The sequence below is a fragment of the Rhodnius prolixus genome, unplaced genomic scaffold, assembly GCF_049639745.1.
Source record: "Rhodnius prolixus isolate KJV_2025 unplaced genomic scaffold, Rpr scaffold_7, whole genome shotgun sequence".
In the NCBI taxonomy this organism is placed as follows: domain Eukaryota; kingdom Metazoa; phylum Arthropoda; class Insecta; order Hemiptera; family Reduviidae; genus Rhodnius; species Rhodnius prolixus.
Window position 1 is genome coordinate 33,646,273 of NW_027411582.1, and position 22,336 is coordinate 33,668,608.

Sequence of the window (22,336 nt, forward strand, 5' to 3'; positions counted from 1 at the left end):
TAACGGTGAAGTGTTGTATCTACCTGACGGTGATACCCTAATCTTAATAACTAAATGAATAATAGCCAGCAAATGACAAATGTATCTTTCTAATGGGGATGCCCTAATCCTAATAACTAAACGCAACATATTAAGTAACGGTAAAGTGTTGTATCTACCTGACGGCGATGCCCTAATCTTAATAACTAAATGAATAATAGCCACCAAATGACAAATGTATCAACCTGATGGTGATACTCTAATCTTAATAACTAGACGTAACTTATTTACTAACGGTAAAGTGTTGTATCTACCTGACGGTGATACCCTAATCTTAATTACTAAATCAATAATAGCCAGCAAATGACAAATGTATCAACCTGATGGTGCTACCCTAATCTTAATAACTAGACACAACATATTTACTAACGGTAAAGTTTTGTATCAACCTGATGGTGATACCCTAATCTTAATAATTAATCGCAACATATTAAGTAACGTTAATGTGTTGTATCAACCTGATGGTGCTACCCTAATCTTAATAACTAAATGAATAATAGCCAGCAAATGACAAATGTATCAACCTGATTGTGATACCCTAATCCTAATAACTAAACGCAACATATTAAGTAACGGTAATGTGTTGTATCAACCTGATGGTGCTACCCTAATCTTAATAACCAAATGCATAATAACCAGCAACAGACAAATGTATCTTTCTAATGGGGATGCCCTAATCCTAATAACTAATGCATATTAGGCAGCCACAGAAAAGTGTATCAACCTGCTGGTGATACCCTAACCTTAATAAATAAACGCGTCATATTTTATAACGTTAAAGCGTTGTATCATTCTGACGATGATACCCTAATATTTATTACTAAATGCATAATATCCAGCTACAGGAAAATTATCAACCTGATGGTGACGCCCTAAACTTAATTACTTATCGCAGATTTAATGGAACATTAAATCATTGTATTTATCGGGCAACACACTAATTTATCACAGAAGATAAATATTACATTGAGTTCGGAATTTATAATAATCATTATTAATAAATAAATATACTAACTTTGGAATGTGACATAGGTGTGTTCATTTTTAGAGTTCAACAGGTGCAATGACGCGAACGATGGAGGGTCCTTACTTATGAATTGCATCGGAACGCAACCTCTATAATTCGTTGCTGGAATAATTTATAAATAAATCTAGTAGTTACATATCATACTGAAATATTAGTGCAATAATGCTCCACTGATGTGCACTAAAGTTCAACAGATTGCACTAATGTTCCAATAATTACCCTAATAACCATTAAAGAGAACTAAAGTTTCATTAATGTGCAACAGTATACTACTAAGATGCACTAATGTTACAATAATGTGCACTAACGATCTCTTAAAGAGCAAGAATGTTCCAATAATGTGCAATGAAATTTCATTAATATGCACTAATGTTTCATTTAATTACCTTAATAACCGTTAAAGTGCACTAAACTTCCATTAATGTGCAACAGTACTCTACTATCTTGCACTAATTTTACAATAATGTACACTAACGATAACTTATAGAGCAAAAATGTTCCATTATTGTGCAATGAAATTTCATTAATATGCACTAATGTTTCATTTAATTACCCTAATAACCGTTAAAGTGCACTAAAGTTCCATTAATGTGCAACAGTCCTTCAATAAGGTGCACTAATGTTACAATAATGTGCACTAACGATCTCTTATAGAGAATAATGTTCCATTAATGTGCAATGAAATTTCATTAATATGCACTAATGTTTTATTTAATTACCCTCATAACCGTTAAAGTGCACTAAAGTTCCAATAATGAGCAACAGTAATATACTAAAATACACTAATGTTACAATAATGTGCACTAACGATCTCTTATTGGGCAAGAATGTTCCATTAATGTGCAATAAAATTCCACTTATTGGCACTAGTATCATTAAATGTGCACTAATGTTGCACTAATATGCACTAATCTTCCACTGTGAGATGCTTTCATGATTCATAACCACAAAGCTAACCGATTCAACAAAGTCCAGCAGCAATATTAACAGAATTCATTCGGAGGCAATCCATGAGCCATCGTCCTCATCACGACACTGTTTCACTCCAAAACAAGCCAGACACCTTATGGACCACTCAAGAACATTACGTTATTAATAAGATATAACATCCCTTTATTGCATCTATTTAGAGGAATTATAATGAACTTTAAAACGTAACCGTGACACACTAACATTATGTCTAAACGCGTAATACTGGCAGAAGTAAAGAGCTGCATCAACCTTCTGGTGATACACTAACATTATAACTAAACGCAAAATACTGGCAGTGAAGAAGAGCTGTATTAACCTTCTGGTGATACACTAACATTATAACTAAACGCGAAATACTGTCAGTGAAGAAGAGCTGTATCAACCTTCTGGTGATACACTAACAATATAAGTAAACGCGAAATACTGGCAGAGAAGAAGAGCTGTATCCACCTTCTGGTGATACACTAACATTATATCTATTCGCGAAATACTGGCAGAGAAGAAGAGCTGTATCCACCTTCTGGTGATATACTAACATTATATCTAAACGCGAAATACTGGCAGAGAAGAAGAGCTGCATCAACCTGCTGGTGATACACTAATATTATATCTAAACGCGAAAAACTGGCAGAAGTAAGGAGTAGTATAAACCTGCTGGTGATACACTAATATTATATCTAAACGCGAAATACTGGCAGAGAAGAAGAGCTATATCCACCTTCTGGTGATATACTAACATTATATCTATTCGCGAAATACTGGCAGAGAAGAAGAGCTGCATCAACCTGCTGGTGATACACTAACATTATATCTAAACGCGTAATACTGGCAGAAGTAAGGAGTAGTATCAACCTGCTGGTGATACACTAATATTATATCTAAACGCGAAATACTGGCAGAGAAGAAGAGCTATATCCACCTTCTGGTGATATACTAACATTATATCTAAACGCGAAATACTGGCAGAGAAGAAGAGCTATATCCACCTTCTGGTGATATACTAACATTATATCTAAACGCGAAATACTGGCAGAGAAGAAGAGCTGCATCAACCTGCTGGTGATACACTAATATTATATCTAAACGCGAAATACTGGCAGAAGTAAGGAGTAGAATCAACCTGCTGGTGATACACTAATATTATATCTAAACGCGAAATACTGGCAGAGAAGAAGAGCTATATCCACCTTCTGGTGATACACAAACATTATATCTATTCGCGAAATACTGGCAGAGAAGAAGAGCTGCATCAACCTGCTTGTGATACACTAATATTATATCTAAACGCGTAATACTGGCAGAAGTAAGGAGTAGTATCAACCTGCTGTTGATACACTAATATTATATCTAAACGCGAAATACTGGCAGAGAAGAAGAGCTGCATCAACCTGCTGGTGATACACTAACATCATATCTAAACGCGAAATACTGGCAAAGAAGAAGAGCTGTATCAACTTTCTGGTGATACACTAACATTATTACTAAACGCGAAATACTGGTAGTGAAGATGAGCTGTATCAACTTTCTGGTGATACACTAACATATATCTAAACGCGAAATACTGGCAGAGAATAAGAGCTGTATCCACATTCTGGTGATACACTAACATATCTAAACGCGAACTACTGGCAGAGAAGAAGAGCTGCATCAACCTGCTGGTGATACACTAACATTATATCTAAACGCGTAATACTGGCAGAAGAAAGGAGTAGTATCAACCTCCTGCCGATACACTAACATTATGACTAAACGCGAAATACTGGCAGTGAAGAAAAGCTGCATCAACCTGCTGGTGATACACTAATATCATATCTAAACGCGAAATACTGGCAAAGAAGAAGAGCTGTATCAACTTTCTGGTGATACACTAACATTATTACTAAACGCGAAATACTGGTAGTGAAGAAGAGCTGTATCAAATTTCTGGTGATACACTAACATATATCTAAACGCGTAATACTGGCAGAAGTAAGGAGTAGTATCAACCTAATGGTGATACAATAACATTATATCTAAACGCGAAATACTGGCAGAGAAGAAGAGCTGTATCCACCTTCTGGTGATACACTTACATTATATCTAAGCGCGAAATACTGGCAGAGAATAAGAGCTGTATCCACCTTCTGGTGATACACTAACATTATATCTAAACACGTAATACTGGCAGAATTAGGGAGTATTATCAACCTGCTTGTGATACACTAACATTATATCTAAACGCGAAATACTGGCAGAGAAGGAGAGCTGCATCAACCTGCTGGTGATACACTAACATTATATCTATTCGCGAAATACTGGCAGAGAAGAAGAACTGCATCAACCTGCTGGTGATACACTAACATTATATCTAAACGCGTAATACTGGCAGAAGTAGGGAGTAGTATCAACCTGCTGGTGATACACTAATATTATATCTAAACGCGAAAAACTGGCAGAGAAGAAGAGCTATATCCACCTTCTGGTGATATACTAACATTATATCTAAACGCGAAATACTGGCAGAGAAGAAGAGCTGCATCAACCTGCTGGTGATACACTAACATTATATCTAAACGCGAAATACTGACAGAGAAGAAAAACTGCATCCACCTTCTGGTGATACACTAACATTATATCTAAACGCGAAATACTGGCAGAGAAGAAGAGCTGCATCAACCTGCTGGTGATACACTAACATCATATCTAAACGCGAAATACTGGCAGAGAAAAAGAGCTGTATCCACTTTCTGGTGATACACTAACATTATAACTAAACGCGAAATACTGGCAGAGAAGAAGAGCTGTATCCAACTTCTGGTGATACACTAACATTATATCTAAGCGCGAAATACTGGCAGTGAATAAGAGCTATATCCACCTTCTGGTGATACACTAACATTATATCTAAACACGTAATACTGGCAGAATTAAGGAGTATTATCAACCTGTTTGAGATACACTAACATTATATCTAAACGCGAAATACTGCCAGAGAAGAAGAGCTGCATCAACCTGCTGGTGATACACTAACATTATATCCATTCGCGAAATAGTGGCAGAGAAGAAGAACTGCATCAACCTGCTGGTGATACACTAACATTATATCTAAACGCGTAATACTGGCAGAAGTAAGGAGTAGTATCAACTTGCTGGTGATACACTAATATTATATCTAAACGCGAAATACTGGCAGAGAAGAAGAGCTGTATCCACCTTCTGGTGATATACTAACATTATATCTAAACGCGAAATACTGGCAGAGAAGAAGAGCTGCATCAACCTGCTGGTGATACACTAACATTATATCTAAACGCGAAATACTGACAGAGAAGAAAAACTGCATCCACCTTCTGGTGATACACTAACATTATATCTAAACGCGAAATACTGGCAGAGAAGAAGAGCTGCATCAACCTGCTGGTGATACACTAACATCATATCTAAACGCGAAATACTGGCAGAGAAAAAGAGCTGTATCCACTTTCTGGTGATACACTAACATTATAACTAAACGCGAAATACTGGCAGAGAAGAAGAGCTGTATCCACCTTCTGGTGATACACTAACATTATATCTAAGCGCGAAATACTGGCAGTGAATAAGAGCTATATCCACCTTCTGGTGATACACTAACATTATATCTAAACACGTAATACTGGCAGAATTAAGGAGTATTATTAACCTGCTTGAGATACACTAACATTATATCTAAACGCGAAATACTGGCAGAGAAGAAGAGCTGCATCAACCTGCTGGTGATACACTAACATTATATCCATTCGCGAAATAGTGGCAGAGAAGAAGAACTGCATCAACCTGCTGGTGATACACTAACATTATATCTAAACGCGTAATACTGGCAGAGAAGAAGAGCTGTATCCACCTTCTGGTGATATACTAACATTATATCTAAACGCGAAATACTGGCAGAGAAGAAGAGCTGCATCAACCTGCTGGTGATACACTAACATTATATCTAAACGCGAAATACTGGCAAAGAAGAAGAACTGTATCCACCTTCTGGTGATACACTAACATTATATCTAAACGCGAAATACTGGCAGAGAAGAAGAGCTGCATCAACCTGCTGGTGATACACTAACATTATATCTAAACACGTAATACTGGCAGAATTAAGGAGTATTATCAACCTTCTGGTGATACACTAACATTATATCTAAACGCGAAATACTAGCAGAGAAGAAGTGCTGTATACACCTTCTGGTGACACACTAACATTTTATCTAAACGCGAAATACTGGCAGAGAAGAAGAGCTGCATCAACCTGCTGGTGACACACTAACATTATATCTAAACACGAAATTCTGGCAGAGAATAAGAGCTGTATCCACCTTCTGGTGATACACTAACATTTTATCTAAACGCGAAATACTGGCAGAGAAGAAGAACTGTATCCACCTTCTGGTGATACACTAACATTATATCTAAACGCGAAATACTGGCAGAGAAGAATATCTGCATCAACCTGCTGGTGATACTCTAACATTATTTCTAAAAGCGAAATACTGGCAGAGAAGAAGAGGTGTATTCACCTTCTGGTGATACACTAACATTATATCTAAACGCGAAATACTGGCAGAGAAGAAGAGCTGCATCAATTTGCTGGTGATACACTAACATTTTATCTAAACGCTTTATACTGGCAGAAGTGAGGAGTAGTATCACCCTGCTGGTGATACATTAACCTTATATCTAAACGCGTAATACTGGCAGAAGTAAAGAGTAGTATCATCCTGCTGGTGATACACTAATACAATACCTAAACGCGTAACTGTGGCATAAAAAGAGATTTGTATCATCCTGATGGTGATACACTAACATTATATCTAAACGCGTCATACTGGCAGAAGTAAGGAGTAGTATTAACCTGCTTGTGATACACTAACATTATATCTAAACGCGTCATACTGGCAGAAGTAAGGAGTAGTATTATCCTGCTTGTGATACACTAACATTATATCTAAACGCGTAACGTTGGTAGATATGAGAGCTGTATCTATCTGGTGGTGATGCGCTGAGTTTGTTTATTATTGATATCTATTTCTTTAAATTCTTTAAATGGTCGTTTGTATCGTACAGCCGAATGTAAATTTTCATTTAATTTATTCAAGGAATATTCAGTTTATCATAACGAATGTGTTAAATCTGGCGGTCAATATTATCAAACTAATAACTTAATTCGTGAATACTAGTTCGTTGGATTATCTTTATGGTTTCGCAACTTTGTTAAACATAATCTCGGAATAGCCGCTTATTCTAATGAATCTGTGTTAAAATTGACGGTTTACCCAACAATATTGTTTAAATTATTTCCTATTGTATGTAAGCTGGTACTTTGTATCATCCTAAGGGTTATTTTTTAGCATAGAACGGAACTAAGGTACTAGTTCTCGTAATAGAAAGGTTTTTTATTCCGATGGTAGCATATTAGTAGTGCTACTTCATTATCGTTTTAGACCTTATTAATCTGGTGGTGTTACATTAATTTAGAATCAAGCAAGTATAATATTTGTCCTAACAAAGAGTTATTCGACTTAGACATAGTAAACTCGATTTTAAAGTTTCGATCATGTTTCTGTTGAATTAAATTATGATTCAAAATCGTACTACTCTATTTTTACAATTGAATCTACCGATATATCGATTGTGCGGTAATTTTAAATCAAAATTATTTGTTTACTTATGGTATTATGAACAAATTTTTTTGTCTTTCTATTTGTACATATGTGAACTGCTTGTGTTGTTATGTGGGTGTAAATCGTTAAACTTTACATTTACATAGTGGTGCACACAATATTTAAAAAGCTAATAATTTACCTAAAATATATATATATATAAATAAAACATTATTTGTCCCCGGTTTGTCCTCTGAGTTTCTTTAAGTTCATAAACAGGGTACTATATATTTACTAAAATCGCCTTTTTTGTCACATCTAAAGTAACAATTATGGCAAAGTGGAGAGGTGGTTGGTGGAGGGGTCACCTTTACAAAATGAGTGTAAAGAGAGTTCCTCTAAAAGTCTATGTTGGACACCCAGGAGGTGGAAGAGGTCGGCCAAGGTTACGGTTGGCTGTAGGATGTGAAGGCGGAACTGCAGATGATGGGCGGTCACACAGTGGAGAAGCAAAGCCTCGTACAGAGATGGTTGAGACTTCCTGCTAAAGGAGGCTAAGGCCCTGCAAGGGCTGTACCGCCTAAGGAAGAAAAGGAAGAAGAAGATGGCCAAGACAAACAGACCGTTATCGCACAAAAACAAAAAATCCATACAAAGTTGGTGATTTTTCTTTTTTAAATTGTGTTGAACTGGTCTGCGGAGGGTGTGGCTGTAATTCCTATTCCTAGGGGAATGATGGGGCAAAACTGTGGTCCCCACTCTGGTGAAATTTCCATGCAAAGGGTAAAAAGAAAAAGAAAAGTAAAAAAAATGTTGAAGTACAAATTATTTGACTATACTTCATTTCCCTGTTCCCAAATCCGATTCCCATTTTTTGGAAATCGGTGACTCAGAGGACCTTCTATATTCTCTTGAATATACTATCCTAATTTACCTGCATATTAATAATAAAATAAATAAATAAAGTAAAGGGAAAAAGTACTTATCTTTTACTTGATCTGCTTCACTCGAACTTGAAGTTCCGAAGAAGGATGTTAATAGTGGCCATATAAATGTATTAATTTAAATAATTATAATTCCAACAAAAAATATTACAAATAATTAATAAAAATTATCATGCACATAGAAATTAATATATTCTTACGGACTATAGATAAATTTATTGAATGTTTCGTTGATTTTTATCGGTAATGATCGATTAAGAAACCTCGAAGACCGTTAAAAGTATAAACGATGATTCGAAACGATGCCATTTTTCGAAAGCCCCCCAAAACAATAATCAATATTGAAAATATTAAACGACATAAAACATTAAAATCCTGTGGGAAAAAAATATATATTAAACAAACAAATAAATAAAGAGTATTGGAATTATAATTTTTGTAGTATTTTTACTTTATTATATATATTTATTTTTTTATATCTCATTTAAGAGAACTGCCACATATATATGGAACCACTATCAACTCCTTACGTCCTACCTACTACACTCTTGAAGACAGGAATGTCAGGTTACTGGATTGATGTCTTCATATCCTCATCATTGCTGGACACTTGACACAGTTTAAAAAGATATATGAACGCAAAAATACTGTAACGCTTTTCTTTTCTTTTTGTGACGGAATTTTGAAAAACCGGAATATTTTCTTTGTTTTTACTATTATTTCTATGAACGCACTATTTAAAAAAAAAATTATTTGTTGAAACCAGAAAAGAGTCACGAGGCAATCACTTCCGAAAATTTAACACTACCGCACTTGCTGAAATTAAAAAATATATGTATAATAAAATGCGTAATTAAATTGCTTTACAGAAATAATAAAATATTTTAAATAAAAATTTGCTAAAAAAGAAATTATTTTTGAATTTTGGGCAGAAGATTAGCAGTGGTCCTAACATTAATATTTAATTTCAACGCAAGCATTTAAAAAAAAAAAAATGCCCTCATAAATGTTTATATTTAGAATGACTAGCCCAACAAGTTCTCAAAAAGTTTTACATTTATCATAGTACGAGGGTCGTTTGAAAAGTCCGTGCAAAAATAAAAACTACTTAATTTTTTGGGGTAAACCTTTTTTATTTTTCAACATAGTCTCCTTTTAGGCTTATACACTTCGTCCAACGCTGCTCTAGTTTGTTGATCCCTTCCGAATAATAGGATTTGTTCAAGTCTGAAAAATAGCCATTCGTTTCTGCAATCACCTCCTCGTTTGAATAAAATCTTTTTCCCTCCAGCCATTTCTTCATATTGGGGAACAAATAGTAGTCCGAGGGAGCCAAGTCTGGAGAATAGGGGGGATGTGAAACGAGTTGGAATCCTATTTCCATTAATTTTGCAACCACAACTGCTGAGGTGTGAGCTGGTGCGTTGTCGTGATGGAAAAGGACTTTTTTTTGTGGGCCAATCGTGGGCGTTTTTCTTGCAGCTCGGTTTTCAAACGGTCCAATAACGATGAATAATATGCACCGTTCCAGATAGTCGATGAGGATTATTTCTTGCGAATCCCAAAAGACAGTCGCCATAATCTTTCCGGCCGAAGGAACGGTCTTCGCCTTTTTTGGCGCAGATTCCCCCTTGGTAACCCATTGTTTACGAGTAGATTGTTCTTTGGTCTCAGGAGTGTAGTGATGTATCCATGTTTCATCCACAGTGACGAAACGACGCTTAAAGTCCTGCGGATTCTTCTGGAACAGCTGCAAACCGTCCTTGCAACACTTCACACGATTTCGTTTTTGGTCAAGCGTAAGCAATCGCGGCACCCATCTTGCGGATAGCTTTGTCATGTCCAAATGTTGATGCAAAATATTATGTACCCGTTCATTCGAGATGCCCACAGCACTAGCAATCTCACGCACCTTCACTCTTCTGTCATCCATCACCATATCATGGATTTTATCAATGATTTCTGGAGTAGTAACCTCAACAGGGTGTTCAGAACGTTCAGCGTCACTTGTGCCCATATGGCCACTCCGAAAATTTTGAAACCACTTATAAACTGTTCTAATCGAAGGTGCAGAGTCACCATAATGTTTATCAAGCTTCTCTTTAGTCTCCTGAGGCGTTTTGCCTTTCATAAAGTAGTGTTTAATCAACACACGAAATTCTTTTTCGTCCATTTTTTGAAAATCACTCGACTTTCTCGATTCAAACGAATGCCAAACACAAAGAAATAGACCGATCTGGCTGAAACTTGGTGTGTGTTCTTCCAAGAGATGCTACTAACTAAACATAACCTCGACACGCGCCAGTGGTGCTATCTTTCTGACTTTGCACAGACTTTTCAAACGACCCTCGTACATCCAACACGGTGGAGGAATTTGCTAAGTGATCAGCTTTGTTGTATTCCCACGCAGAGTTCCCGGTGTTCGGTGGCTCTTAGGTTTTCACTTTCTACGATTTCCAGCAGCTCATAGTCTCAGAAAAACAAACTCAGAAAAAAGGTGATTGAAATTTGACACCAACACAATACTTCCGCCTACTTAAGATGAAAGAAGAATGAATACAAAAAAAAAATTATTGGCAGAAAAAGAATTTTTGTTCTCTCAAATTTTTTATGAATTTATATTTATTTATTTTTCTCTGCTAATTTAGAGTTTCATTCACGGAAAATTAATATTTTTTTGGAAAGTCTATGAGAGAATGAGAGGACAAGAGTAGAAGGAGAATTTGAGAGTGGTTTTTCTGTGAATTTAAGATTTAGGTTTTCAGCACTTTTTTTGATTTTATTTTTTAGCAACTACTAATATTATTGGGGATAGAATCTTAAAAGTATCATTTTATTGTTCTTAACATTTAATTATGCGCACGCCATTCTTAGTAAAAACTCCAAGATTATAAAATAATTAATTTATATCTGTAAATTATTAACCACGAAAGTAAAATGTTCATTTTACGAGTGTAGTTTAAAAAGTGCTCAAGAGAAGCGCTGTCAACATAGTATTACATTCAACGGATAGACATCGTTAGTATGCAGTTCTATAACATCGATCAATAAAGAAATGCGATGAGCTAACCATGCAGTTTTTCCCTCACCCAGCTAGTGAAAGAAAAGTGTTTTTCCTACTAATTCATTCAACAAACCACCACCAGATGGAGAAGGGTACTTTTCTTTTTTGATTCACGCCCAACTAATTTTTCAAAATAATTTTACTCATTGTCAATTATTGTCTCTTGTCTTTTTTTTCTTTGTTACTTTTCTATTTTAGAGGGGGGGTGGGGAGAAGAAAAGATTCTGTGAAAAACGAAGAAAATTGTAGAATTGTCTGTCCCATTACATCCCATTCATCAGAACAAAGGGAATTCCCTAGTCTCTGAGTGATTTCTCGGCTGAATACGTTAGCGTGGGCTTTTCTTTTACCAGAGATTTTCCAGAGAAAATCTAAAGCACTGTCAGCACTTCCGACCAACGCTATTTCCCATTAAACACTTCCGGAACCATGCAAGACCTCCTCTTACTAAAATTTAGCGAAGTTCCAACATGTATATTTCTTTAAAACTCTGCATTTACTAAGAAATATTTAATTCTTTAAAAAAATATTATAAATCCATTAAATGCATACGTAACATAAAAAAGAAACTAGCGTTAAATGTAACAACCCTAACCTTGGAACTGCCAAAAAGAAATATTAAAAAAATGTATATATATTTTAAAATAAAAGTTTTATATCCATGATTTCAAATGAAATTTATAAAAAAACTTAATGGCAGAGAGCTTAAATCATGTATTTTCCGTAAAAAAAGCCAATTACAAAAAATTTGATTCGATTGCAAACACGTCCTTTTAGTAGAAGTAAGGGAAAGAAATGAAAAATGATTTTTTCATGGGGAAAGCAGCGAATTAATGGAAATTTTTCTTGGAAAGAAAAGAAAGAGAGAGACTGAGTGAGTGAGAAAGAGAAGGAGGAGCGTAGCTGAACCCATTGTCAGAATACATCCCAAGTGGGAAATAAACAGATGTATAAATTACCTGCAAACCCTACTCTTAGGCAGGACGACAGGCTTTGCTAGTGCCTGGTGGTTAGAGGGGGTGAGGTAGGTATTACGGACCCTTGGGTCTTATAGTTTCGTTATATGGCGCTGTTAAGGATAGGAGAGCGGAAATTGGTGGGGGAGAGGTAATACCGGATGGCGATGTAAAGACCTATTTTAAACGTTTCTGCGGTATATGTTAGTGTGATGTATGGTTCAACTTACATAATGTAAGGTTCACCACTTTCTCTCCAGAGCGTTGTTCTGGGAACTAGTCTCGCTAAAACGAAACCCAAAGCTTCTACAAAGACCAGCATTAATCCAACAATAATGAAATCCAAACTCCATGGTAAAAGAAATTAAATTATTTTTTAGCTCATGCTGTCATGTTAATCAAGATAGTCAACTAAAAGATATACTCAATAAATTATATTGGAAAAATCGTGATAAAAAAGAAAAAGACTAATGACAAATCTGAAGAAGAAAAGTGGAAAGAGCTAATGTGGAAGGTCACGCAGATATCTAGACGAAGGAATTGTCGGGTGACCTCTCAACCCAATGTTGTAATATTCGACGTCTTGTGACATCATCTATCATCAAAGAGAGAAACCCAGAATTATTTTCTCTTATCATTAGTGAGAGAAAACACACTCACACACTGAAAGAAAATGCACTTTTTTTAGAGAGTGAGAGAGAGGAGTCCTTCAAATTCCCTCTGAAAATCGATACCCAAAATTAGACACGATTGTAATATGAAAAACAATATTGAGCTATATTTGCGCAAAAAAAAATAAAATTTGTGTAAACACTCTTGTAACTTTTACATACTGGGTTCCTTGAAATTCAAACTTATGCATTAAAACTTTAAAATATTTTTATCATTAACTAGATTCTGAAAGAAACAAGACTGTATCACCAATATTACATAAATATGATGGGAAAAGAAATGCGCCAAAAATTATTCCACTAAAAGTTTCCCCATCTTCAACAGCCAATTAATTGCCATACAACTGTAAACAAAATATGCTACCTTGGACTGTAGCTAGCCAAAATGGTTGACCTGGAATCCATTCCAGACCTCCCCCCCCCCCAATACAACACTGAAAAGGTAAGAAACCATCACCCTCAACCTTAATAACAAAAGTCTCATACCTACTTTTTTAACTCCGCCCTATTTTTTGGTCAAACGGTATGGTGAGGGACTATACGTACGTTCCAATTCTCAAAAGCAACAAGTATTGACAGTCAAAAAATACCATTTTAATATATCTAACCTCACACAAAGCCATAATGACCTCAAAATCCCTTTCACTCAAAGATCTGGAAAAAACCCTTTTTTTTTTTTTACAAAATTTCATTACTCTACAGCAGCTCATTCTTAAATCTTTTAAACCGGTACACCTATCCATTTCCGCCTTTACCAGGTAATGCTCCAAGGAGATTGAAGAGAAGATGGCCTCACGTTCTACTCTCATCATGAGAGTAGTAAAGTTAAATGTTCACGATAATAATTCTGACATAGTGCTATCATGCACCAAACATGCAACAATTGTTGCAGTTGTAAATTTAAATAAAAGATTAAAAAATAAATAAAATAAAATAAAAGTAATTGATCTGAATGTATATAAATATAACTTTAGAGTAGTAGGTATTTTAATTAAACACAGAAAACATAGAAGGTGGAATTATACCTGCAGATTGTATGTATTTTCTTATTTTTATTATTATAAAGTCAGTAGTTCCCTTATTTCTTATTACAAACAGAAAGGATTTTATCAATTTGACGGTTTCCTAAGAAGGATTCAGGTCAAAAGATGGAGAAATAAACATGTTTTTAACCAATGGCACACGACTAAACACTTTATGACTGTTTGGAGTGGGGATATAATTTTCGCAGTTACTTTTCTGACTTTATACCTAGCTGAGTATTATGAAGTCCATGAAAAAATATTAAAAGATTGTTGAAATATTAAGTTTTTAAATTCTATAAGTTATTTTGTTTTCCAAGTTATTTGCTTCTGTTATGTATATTATCATTATTGGTGGAATTCAGTCTTTTTACTATCCAAAGTGTTGAGAGGTCTTTTATTCTAGTGTGATACTGGTGAGGTTATGCAAATTCAGTGAATTAGTGTTTTCAAATTGCAGTTTTAGTGTTTTATAAAAATTTGGATACACGAATTGTTTGGTTTCATTTAAAATGAATGGGTAATACAATTTATGGATTTGACTGTGGAATGAACAAATTCAAAATTTATTCTAATTCAACTATATTTGGAAATAGCCAAAAAGAAAAATCTTTCATGTAAGATTATTTTTTGTTTTTTATGTTTTCTATATTGAGTTTTCTCAAGAAATACAATTTTTTGGTGGATTTTCTGTGTCGGAAAAGTTGATTTTTAAAGAAATCTCGAGACTATTAATTACGTGTCCGGGTGCCTCACGGTCTTTAGCGAAATCCCATAATTGGAAGTACAGTTACGGTGAATAGAATTTTTTTTTTTCTTAACCTCAATCTTCCCACTCATAAAATTTATGGGAAGTACAATGGTATGCAACTTGAAATGAGTACAATTGTAAGGGAAAAGTCCTGTAATTGTTCTTATTGCAATTATGATTAGTATTATCTTACAAAAATTTAGTTTAAAAATGGTTATAACCTATTACGTATAAAAAAAGTAAACATCTACAAATATAAATGGCTGCGTGTGCCATATACATAAAAATAATAAAATCCCCTAAATCAATGAAAAGTGAAAGCAATTCAGATTCCGTAGTTTTCCAGTTTTCTGTCATTCCATCAGCAGCTGGCTGTTCCTATTATTTTTTTGGAAAATGGGTGGGGGGGAGCTTGTTGGAGGATTTTCATTTTAGGCCACCCTTTTGTTATTATCCTTACTCTCTATTTTGTTAAAGCAATTTATTTCTATATTCATTAAATGTTGAAAAGAACAATATTTAAAAAAAGAAAAAGAAAATCGCCTAATTCGTCATTTATCTAGCAAGAGTTAAGGTTCTCAATCCCGTTTTTCTATATAATTTTCCTTATTATTTGAGAATAAAAATTCCTCACTATAATATTCGGTAATCCTTTTCTGTAGTATTCCTTTTTCTTTTGATTCTTTTTATTGTAGAGTTTTTTATTTTATTTTTTTCATTAATTTCCCTTCATGGAAAAGATAATCCCACTCCCTAGGGCACTCCCTGTATTCCAGGTTGTTTTTTTTTTTTTTTTCAGTTGAGTCTTGGTTGTTTTAATCCATTTTTTAAGGGTACGATTCATTCCCGTGGATTAAATCAACTCGAGACTTCAGAAGGAGAAAATGAAAACAACTTCGAATATTGGGCACAAATGGGACGCTCCTTACCATGTAGGGTATTAATACAGAATAGAAAACTCTACACATTAAAAAGTGACAAAAAATAAAGAATATTATACAAAAGGATTTTCAAATAGAGGAGAATATTCATCTTAAAAAATTAAGAAAAGTTATTATAGAAAAATATGACTTAAGAAATTAAGTTAGCTTGAAAAAAGGCAAAAAAATCTAAGTTATGTTGTCCCAAGTAGGTCGAACTGTTGCAAATTCAAGTATAATTAGATGATAAAAAAGACAAAAAAATAAATAATGCGTAGGAACTAATAATTTTGATTTACATTTATTTAATCAAAAAATAACACAATCTGTAAAAAAAATAAAAACCATTGTTAAAAATAAACTATAATTCCAGACTCTTGGCGAGTATTTCCGATGGTTCCGGTCGCATCACTCTTCCTCCCCCCCACCCATGAAATAAAATTTATTTGCCACCGACAGATCTTGACCATCTGGTGGGCTACCTATGTTCAGATTGCTCTGGATAAATCAGTACGTTATTCCAGAACAATACTGTGTGAATGAAAGGCTATCATTTGGGAAAAAGTAGATGTTGGGAGGTCCCCAGGTGACCACAAAATGTATTTAAAAAAAAGAAGTAGGTACATAGTAACAAAAGAAATCTTGATGAGGATCAGCCAATAAAAAAAAGGATATTTCTTTTTCATTGCCACCGTTTCAACAACAAAGTGTTTCCCTGTCTTTGTGGCAAAAGTTACGAAAAACTTTCCACTTAAAATGAGATGGTAATATATTTTGGATTTTCCAATTTGGAAATGAAAATGTATTACTAACTCCATTTTTGTTTAACTGCAAGGAAATTTGTTCTTGAAACGATAGAATTAAGGAAAACAAAAAATATTCTTCTTTTTACAGATCCTTGGCAAGTCAAATTTAGACTAATTGATATAAATATTTTATTATTTCTATTTTTTTTTTCTTATTTCTTTATATATCCATTTTCAAAATTAATGATTGTTTTTTAAGTTTACAAAAATTGATCTTATTTTAGGCCATAACAGTTAGGAATTGAATTGAAGAATCAATCCTAACATTATGTACAGACCTAAAATTTCTAATTATTGCAATACTATCAGACAATCTAAGGGTCTAAGAAAGAAAAACGTTTTAATTTTGAAAATTCTATATAAAAAAAAATATTTAAAAAAAATAGAAAAATCATAAATTTATCAAATAGTTTTTTCCTCTTACTTTGATACATTTTTTTTTTTTTTTTTTGAGACCATTTTGTGGGATGAATCAGGATCATATTCTCCTTGTAGAATCAATTAACCAAACTGTTGCAATAGAAAAATTCTCCCATCTGAAATTAGAATTAAATATTAATATAAAATGCAAAATATATATATTTATTTATTTTTATTTTTTTATTAAGCTGAAATTTATTAAATATTGTAAAAAAATAATTTAAAAAAATTTAAATTTAAAAATACGTAAAAAGTACATTTTTTTAAAATCTTACCTTCGGTTTTTCTTCTTAGGAAAAACTTAATTTTTGTTTTTCTCTTTTCTCGAGCTCTGATCTTTTCTGAAATAATACAAATAATTAGAAAACACATAAAGTTATGAAAAAAAGATTGAGTACTAACACTTTTTACTTGGATTATTGCAGAATTAGTGATACAAAATAAATTTTAAACAAAATCTTTAAATCACGGAAATTAACGTGAGGAGACCTACTTTAGATTTTGGAATAAAAAATTAATAATTCTAGCAAATTATAGTAAAATATTAATAAAAAGATGAATTATAAACATTTTAAATTTGGATTTTTTAAGAATTAGTTAGACAAATTCGAAACTTAACAATTTTAAGATGGACAGACCTAAGATTTCAATTATTGCAATACTATCAGACAAAGTAAGGATCTAAAGAATGAACACTTTAATTCTGAAAATTCAAAAAAAATAGAAAAACAAATTAATACTTATTTTCCACTTACATTGATACTTTTTATTTTGGTGACCATTTTGAGGGATGAATCTGGATCATATTCTCCATGTCGAATAAATTAACCAAAGTGTTGCAATAGAAAAATGCTCCCATCTGAAATTAGAATTAAATATTAATAAAAACTGCGTCAATTTAATATATGTATATAAAAATTCGTAATTTATTAAACACTGCAAAAAATTTAAATTTTTAAAACTACTTAAAAAGTAAAATTACTTTCTGTTGGATCTTTTACCTTTGGGCTTTTCTTCTTAGGAAATTTGTTTTATTTTTTTTCCTGCCCCTCATTTTTTCTGAAATAATTTTAGACATTTTATGTTAATAAAAAGAATAAGTATTACCATTTTCCAGTTGGATTTTTAAAGAATTAGTGAGACAGAATTAAATAAAAAGAAATTCTTTATATCACGGAAATTAGCGTGAGGGGGACCTATTTTAGATTTTGGGATAAAAAATTAATAATTCTAGCAAATTATAGTAAAATATTAATAGGAGAATAAAGGATTAACACTTTTTAGTTGGATTTTTAAGAAAAAAGAAGAAATAAATTATTTAAAAAAAAAAAATTATTTTACGGAAATTCGCGTGAGGGGGCCGATTTTCTATTTCTAAAGAAAATTGAATAAATCCATTAAATTATAGCAAAAAATTTATAAAAGGATAAAGTATGAACATTTTTTAGTTGAATAATTAAAGAATTTGCAAAAGAAAATGGGGAAAAAATTTAAAATCAAAAAAATTAAAATTCACGGATGATTGCGCAATAGGTCCGATTTTCACTTTTTTAAATAAAAAAAAGAAAATTATTTAAAAAATATTTTAAATAGTTAATATTGAATGGATTAAACATTTTTAGAAAGTTTTTGGGATTGGAAATTGTGAAAACAAGTTTAAAAAGCAATTTTTAAAAAAATGAAATTCAATTCCATTTGGCTGGCCATATTGGAATTCTCTCTCAGTCAAATTGGAATTTTCTTTAAACACATTTTTCTAATATCAATCAATGGTAAAATGTGCAAAATTATAAATCACTTTGAAGTTTATAACACAATAAACTAGTTTTAAGTAAAATTAGCTGGGAATTGAGACATTTTTTCCTATTAATTAATTTATTCAATTTGGCTGGCCATATTGGATTCTTTCTCAGTCAAATTGGAATTTTCTTTAAACACATTTTTCTAATATCAATCAATGGGAAAATATGGAAAATTATATATCACTTTGTAGCTTATAACATAATAAACAAGTTTCAAGTAAAATTAGATGGGAATTGGAGAAATTTTTCCTATTAATTAATTTAAAAAAACCACTTACAGCAGGGCTGATCTTCACAGGTCCAGAGCAGGCAGGAGAAGGGGGCTCTGCACTTGCTACTACAGCCTCTTGTCTTAGCATATATTTAAAAAAAAATTGTTTTTAAACTAGAAAATCTATACATATTCTATTGTAAAAAAATGAAAAAGAATTTCTGATATGGTCGTTTTTAAAAATTATGCATTAATAAACTCAATATTCAGGGATTATTTTTTTGTATTGTCACTTGAAGTTGAATTTTTATGTGGATGAATATTACATACATACGTGGACCAATCAGAATTGATCTTTTAATTAGGAAATATTAACTAAAGAAAAGGAAGCTTTTTAGATTTATTTTGTGACGTAATAGATTTATAAAGGCTGTGTTTTTTTCTTAAGTACAAGTAAATGGAAAAATAAATGGCTGACTTAAAACTTTACCCTGATTTTTAAATAATAATTAAATTATGTGTTTTTTCTAAAGATGAAAGAAATGATTATCTATTATTCAAATTGGATCAAATTTATTCACTTGAAGAGTAGAAAACTATTAATTGAACTAAATAGTAACAAGGATTCAAATTATTAGTTATAATTATTTAAAAAAATGAAAATGAAATTATTAAATATAATTATGTAAGTAAATATTTTATTTCATTTTTTTTTTTTTAAATAAAGCCACAATTTATTCTTAATTTCTCATTTTATTTTTTAAATTTTACGAAATTATTGGGTTGGTGAGGGGAAGCTAGAATTAAAAAAAAAGAAAATCAGTAATGGAGGCTGAGCAAATTAATATGTATATTTTGCAAAGATAAATTAATATTTTTCAGTAATAAATTGAAATAAGATAATGGTACCAGTATAAAGTAATTATTATTAATTCTAAAGCTGTGCTTGCTCGCCCATTTAATTGTTTTTTGTCCAAAAGAGACATTTTTTTTAATGTGACTTTTTACTACGCAACCATTTATATAGGTAGATATTGAAATGAAAATTTAACATCCTAGAAAGATGAAGATACGTAACTTATTTCCTTATTATTTTCTTTAATAATTATTTCATGTTATTTTGGAGATTTTTTTAATTAATAAAAAGTGGTGGGCATAGAAATTATTGGAAATTTGGTTCTAGTAGAGTGTAAGTCCAGTGGAAACTCTATTTGTGAAAATATAAATTAATAGTAAAACGTAAATTAAATGAAAATTTGAATATAATTAATTATTACTAATTAAAAATTTATTTTTTTTGTTTTAAAGATTATATGGAGATTTGCTGATTCTCATTTCAAATGGAAAACTGCTATTTCATCACAGCTGATTGGTTTCTAATTACTATTTTATCTATTAAATTAATTTTTGGAACAATTTCATTAAGAAAAAGGTATTCCTTTTTTGGATAATGTTTTTAATATTATCTATTCCTTTAAAATCGTTGAGAAATGCATGCCCTAAATTGTGAATGAATTTTTTTTAGTTTGTACACGTTCAAGCACCTTGCATTTTGGTGCAGTATATGTCATTTGATCTTAATAGCTACACGAAAAAATGTAGTTTAATTTCCAGCAATTGACTTTATGGAGCACAGACTCAGAGCTCGGTAAGACCATGGGCTGGAATTTTTAGTTTCAAGCTGTGAAAAATGATCCTGTGTAACATTGATTCTTCACAGATTGAAGGTACCTCTAACTTGCAATTGGTTTATCTCTTGAACTGAAGCTGAACACAAAAGAAGCGGATAACTATAAACTATTTGAGGTAGTTTCTTTTTTAGCTCCTCGGATTTATTTCTTTTAACAGAATGAGGAGTGAGAAATTTAAAATTGTCTTTGATTAAATTGAAATTAATATCTATTCATTATTATTGGTGAATTTTGATTTGAGCAATGGGAGCATTTTTGTTCCTATTAGCTCCACAAATGCAATTCTGTTGCTAGCAGTTAGCTTTTGGATCCTGCTTTGGCTACAGTTTCCTGGAATGGTGAGATCCAATTGTAGAGAATGATCCTCTGTGGAAGCTGTGAGCTGTGATAGGGGTATTTTGGAACTAGTTCAACTCAGCCCTGGAAATTGACCCTTTGGAGCTTACTTCAGGACAGTGGATTACATTTTACAAGCCAGATCTATGAACTACAGAGAATGTTTCTTGTTAGTCAACGGAAGGAAGCTTAACTTACTTTTATAAAAATGTGAGAAATATAAAAAAATTTACTTTTTATTTAAATAAAATTTTATTTGAAATTATTGATGAATTTTGATTAAAGCAATTGGAGCTTTTTTGCTCCTATTAGCTCCGAAAATGGAATTCTGTTACTAGAGAATAGCTTTTGGGCTGCTATTACAGTTTGGGATTGGATTGCCAATCCTGAAGGAGATTAGCCTTTTGGGTTTTGCAACTGAACAGTAGACAGCGCAGCCCAGATCATTGAACTATTAGGATTCAGGTTAAACCACGGATACTTCCACAGCTTTAGCAGTGAGAAAAGCAAATATCCTCATTAATTGTTTAGGAATGAGTTTTTAATTAGATTTATGGTTACATTTCTGTTGCAGTCAATAATTTGTTTTGTTCTTACCTTGTTGATCAATGTTTATTTCACATGTTACCCAGATAAGAATAATTTTTCAATTCTTGTATTGTAGTTCAAAATAAGTTTAGGAAACTGTACGCATTTAGTGCAGAAAACCAAACTTCGTTCCTGTATTGCCCAGAAAAATAATACTTACACTTTTCTGTAGGATTGGGAAACAATTATTTGGCGAAGGAGATATAGTTGTCCAGATATGTTTGGAATTGGAAGTGTAGAGAACGCCGTTGGATAGGATCACAAAAATAGCTGTGCTAGCTGAATAACCCGGAAGGGATCAACTAGGTGACCACAAGGAAGATCTTGCGGCGTAGATGTAAGGATGTAAAGCTGAAGAAGTAGACGAATTTAGGGAAAACTAGAAGTTCTTGCTATTAACGACTATTGTCTTAGTTCAGTTAAGTAAAAAGAAATAATAAGTTCTTAAAACTATTGTAGGATATGATCAGAATCTTTTCTAACACTTATTAGAATAATTCA

The 22,336-nt window shown here is 32.6% G+C and overlaps 1 protein-coding gene and 1 long non-coding RNA gene across 4 annotated transcripts in view; one reads left to right on the forward strand and one right to left on the reverse strand.

Moving 5' to 3' along the window:
* The window catches only part of LOC141447479 (neo-calmodulin-like), a 210,579-nt gene that overhangs the window by 79,520 nt on the left and 108,723 nt on the right, over nt 1-22,336 (forward strand). The window contains exons 1-3 of one of the 3 annotated variants that reach the window (XM_074115075.1): nt 14,624-14,927; nt 20,529-21,457; nt 22,008-22,253. The exons of the other annotated variants lie outside the window; for them this stretch is intronic. The gene's annotated coding sequence lies outside the window, so the exon portion shown is untranslated. Of the gene's footprint in view, nt 1-14,623; nt 14,928-20,528; nt 21,458-22,007; nt 22,254-22,336 lie in introns of those variants that run through there. 3 annotated transcript variants of the gene reach the window in all.
* On the reverse strand, nt 14,848-19,342 carry LOC141447481 (uncharacterized). Its single transcript, XR_012454359.1, has 5 exons — nt 19,288-19,342; nt 18,209-18,266; nt 17,963-18,066; nt 17,483-17,548; nt 14,848-17,323 (listed from the first exon to the last, which is right to left on the reverse strand). It is a non-coding gene; the product is annotated as an uncharacterized lncRNA (long non-coding RNA).